This window comes from Heptranchias perlo, chromosome 10 (assembly GCF_035084215.1).
Source record: "Heptranchias perlo isolate sHepPer1 chromosome 10, sHepPer1.hap1, whole genome shotgun sequence".
In the NCBI taxonomy this organism is placed as follows: Eukaryota; Metazoa; Chordata; class Chondrichthyes; order Hexanchiformes; family Hexanchidae; genus Heptranchias; species Heptranchias perlo.
In genome coordinates, this window is record NC_090334.1 from 29807025 (window position 1) to 29811507 (window position 4483).

The 4483-nt window shown below is 42.9% G+C and overlaps 1 long non-coding RNA gene across 1 annotated transcript; it reads right to left on the reverse strand.

Moving 5' to 3' along the window:
* Nucleotides 1-1575: 1575 nt before the first annotated feature.
* Nucleotides 1576-3614, reverse strand: LOC137326121 (uncharacterized). The gene is made up of 2 exons (XR_010964111.1): nucleotides 3468-3614; nucleotides 1576-1913 (listed from the first exon to the last, which is right to left on the reverse strand). It is a non-coding gene; the product is annotated as an uncharacterized lncRNA (long non-coding RNA).
* Nucleotides 3615-4483: the final 869 nt, after the last annotated feature.

A 4483-nucleotide genomic window follows, 5' to 3' on the forward strand; every position in this document is an offset into this window, starting at 1 on the left:
TTAACTAATTTGATAAGAGTTTTTTGATGAGATAACAGAGAGGGTAGATGAGGGCAATGCAGTTGATGTGGTTTATATGGACTTTCAAAAGGAGTTTGATAAAGCGCCGCATGGTAGGCTTATCATCAAGGTTGCGGCCCATGGAATAAAGGGGGCAGTAGCAACATGGATACAGAATTGGCTAAGTGATAGGAAACAGAGAGTAATGGTGAACGGTTGTTTTTTGGACTGGAGGGAGGTATACAGTGGTGCTCCCCAGGGGTCGGTGCTGGGACCACTGCTTTTCTTGCAATATATTAATGACTTTGACTTGGGTGTACAGAGCACAATTTCAAAATTTGCAGATGACACAAAACTTGGAAGGGTAGTAAACAGTGAGGAAGATAGTGATAGACTTCAAGAGGGTAGAGACAGGCTGGTGGCATAGGCAGATGAAATCTAACGCAGAAAAATGCGAAGTGATACAGTTTGGTAGAAAGAACAAGGAGAGGCAATATAAACTATAGGGCACAACTCTAAAAGAGGTACAGGAACAGAGAGATCTGGGGGTGAAGGTGGCAGGGCGGGTTGAGAAAGCGATTAAAGAAGCATTACGGGATCCTGGGCTTTATAAATAGAGGCATAGATTACAAAAGTATAGAAGTCATGGTGAACCTTTATAAAACAATGGTTCAGCCACAACTGGAATATTGTGTCCAGTTCTGGGCATCTCACTTTAGGAAAGATGTGAAGGCCTTAGAGAGGGTGCAGAAGAGATTTACTAGAATGATTCCAGGGATGAGGGGCTTTAGTTACGTGAATGGACTGGAGAAGCTGGGGTTGTTTTCCTTGGTTGATAGAGGTATTCAAAATCATGAAGGGACTAGACAGAAGAGATAGAGAGAAACTGTTCCCACTGGCAGAAGGGTCAAGAACCAGAGGACATTGATTTAAGGTGATTGGTTCTTTTGCCAAAGGTGACAGGAGGAAAAACGTTTTTACACAGCGAGTGGTTGGGATCTGGAATGCACTGCCCAAGTTGGTGGTAGAGGCAGATTCAATCATGGCCTTCAAAAAGGAACTGGATAAGTACTTGAAAGGAAAAAATTTGCAGGGCTACGGGGATAGGGCAGGGGGTGGGACTACCTGGATTGCTCCTGCATAGAGCCGGCGTGGACTCGATGAGCCGAATGGCCTCCTTCCACGCTGTAACCTTTCTATGATTTTTCCTAAATGTATCAGTAAAATCGGGCTACATCCACAAAGTTAAACAATTTGCATTTGTGTTGGCTCTATGGTAGACCCCTATTTGGAGTACCAGATGGAAGTGAACACTCCAACACATGGCAAAGGAATAATCAATCTCGTCCAATTCCCTCACTTGACTTGTGCCTACATCTGGTCAAATGTGGAGCAGAACTGATAGTGGTCATTGAGAATTCTATATCTCACACCAGCTTGCCTTTCCAACTGGAGCAGGATGTCAGGGGTTGGGGGTCAAGATATGGTGGGTACGAGAAAAAGGGGAGGCACCACCTATAAAGGGAACGGTTTTGTGAAAAAAAAATTTAAAACATGAGGACAGGAAAAAGCAAGTGTTAAAAATGCTAAATTATTTTAATATGCAATATACCGTCCAATACTCCAGGGAGAGACTTGGAGGCTGGTGCAGGCTAGCATTTCTGTGTAAGACTAAATGTTTCCACCTAATACTGCCACCAGCAGCTGTTAGTTACAGAAGCTTATTATAGTCGGGCACGTGATTTTGTGGATTGAAGCAGAATCAATTCTGTCTTGAATGCTGAATAGATGCCGACCCTCCTGGGAGCGCAGAGCTGACTGCTGGACCAGCAAAGAGATGAATCAGTATGCTAATGCACAGCTCAGGCACTGGCAAAATATGATGAATCCTTCAGCTTCATACAGCTTTTATTCTGCGGACAAAATAAATCTACATTAAACTATTGAGAAGAGAACTCATTTCAAGTATTTTTTTAAGCAGTTTCAATAGGCTTTCTCAAAACTATACATTTCCATTTAATCATTCAATAATACCTTGAAAAGAATAATTCACAAATTGCGTCATTTGCATTGAAGTAATTTCATCTGTAGAAACAAATTACTGTGAAAAGATTTGCCTGCCTTCCAAGATGTGCTTTATTGAATTGCTGAAGCTGTTTACACTGCATATTTTTTTTATTGTTTTACAGATGTCTGCAATGAAATTGATTGCATTTGATTGACAAGTTCTAGGGCTTATCGCCAGGATATTGACTAGTAATTATGATCCTCATCCATCTAATTTTTTTCCCCCATTTGCTGCATGTTATTCGGCAAACAAAACAAGCCAGCTGCAGTCACGACACAAAATAGGCTCATTTCTTTTTATTACAGGGGGCTGAAATACAATTCCATACCTGTCCATTCTAAAAGTGTGCCTTTAACCTGTGTCTGTTCAGTGACGGTTGTGAGAAAAAAAAATCTTGAATGTCATCCCGCCAAATGACCTGTATTAACCTCTTTACTCGGTGCATTCAGACCTCTATAGAAACAACACAACTGAAAAAAATAAATCATTTTTTTCAAATTTCACCTCAGTATTTTTTTTAAATTGCTGAAGTTGTCGCTCAGTGTTGTGAAATTCAGGTAGAACAGCTTTCTGTCACACACATATGAAACGCTTTCCTCCAGAATGACCCTCGCATATCAATAGTGCGTAAACAAAAGGCAGCACGACGAATATGCTGATTTATTCTTTGAATGTGTCTGAGAATAAGACTGCTTGAAAGAAGTAGCTAATGCCATTGACCACATCATTGTGACTCACACATGCTTCATTTAACATGACTCTTATACACAAGTTCAAAGACAGCAATATGTGAAAGAAAATAACGCCAGGCTTTATATTTGCACCACATATTACAATTTTCTTTTCATCTTCATGAAATTCTTTCTCATTTTTATTTATCACTGTTGTTGCACAGCAGAACAGTGCAACAAATGAAATTATTTTGTCTTTTTTTGATTTCTTCAGCAGCACTAATACATTTCCATCTTATCTACATTGAATCATTGAAACGATCTATTAAAAGTTGTAAAATGCAATTAAATGCTTTTCATTAAGCAAGGCGTTCGAGGCATCTCTACTACACCAAACGTATTCTTCCCACTGTTCTAAAGCAAGGCTGTGCTGCATTATCAACTCAAATATACAATGCAACAGAGTTTCACACTATCACTGGCCCACATCAGATCTCCCATAAAATAATGAACCATTCACACATTTAGCATATGTTGGTGACATTTTGCTGGCATGAAGAAAGCTGGAATCTCACCCTTCCTCTGGGCCCCTCCCACTTCCACTGCTTAAAATTCAAGGCGCCTACTATGGGAGAGATTATTGTTTTCATACAATCCTGACTAGTCCTTTCTGAACTCTGCTCCAATTTTATGAAGATTGTGCTCTGGGCCTTATGCCATTTGCTTACCTGCTGGTTCAATTCCTTTGTAAATATTTGTCCAGGTAGTGTCTAAATTGATTTCCCATACCTGGGGTTTGACATTATGGCCCCAATTTTCTGAGTCCAGGAAAATTGGGACTGCATATATCATGGCAGCCAGCACAGAAGACCACCCTGACTCAATTTTCTGACCTTATGCCTCTCTCTCCCACCACCCCATTTAATGCACATGGAAGAGAGGGGCAGGAAGTCAAGCCTGCAATCTGATTGGCAGAAAGTAGGAAAATGGGTTGAACCAGAAGCTCTTAAATGGCTGTTAATTGCCCTTAAAGGGGAGTTGGTTGCAAGGAACCAACAGAGTGATTGGCCACGATATTAACCCCTCCACGACAAGCAGGAGAGGAGTCTGAGTGTCCTGCCGTGGAGAGGCGGGATGGTTATTAACATATTTAAATTGGGCTCCTACAGTGCAATTGGGAGCCCGATTTAAAGTTAACTAGTGTTGCGTGGGTTTTCCCAGGGGTCGGGAAACTCAGCAGTGAAACGGAGACGGGAGCTGCTGGCTCCCCAAGGTAAGTGGCTCTTTCAGCACTCCTTCAGCAGGGGTGCTCCCCCCAGACCCCTCAAGGAAGCCTTCAGCCTCCTTCAGCCCCGATTGCTAACCTCTCCACCCCCCCCCACCTCTCGATCGCCGACTGGATCTTCCTCCCCCCCCCCTCCCGGATTGCCGATCTTCACCCCCTCATGATTGTTGGGGACCGTCCCCATGGGTCCCTGACTGTGTCTTCTGTTGCCAGTGTTTCTCTCCTGCCCGCCAGCCAGGTTGTCCAGGCGGAGCTACAAGATGCAAATGAGGCGCTGCCGTTAAGATTGGTATGACGTCTGTGTCCCTGGCCTTGCTGGTTTCTTTGGCCATTTTCGGCCTCACCCGTACCTTCCCCATAAATATCGGGGCCATTATGTTTGCAGTGAGGGCAGTGCTAAAGACTCTCACCTCAGTAATGACTATTTGGAGGTGTTGATGCAGGAAGTAGAGCAAAGGA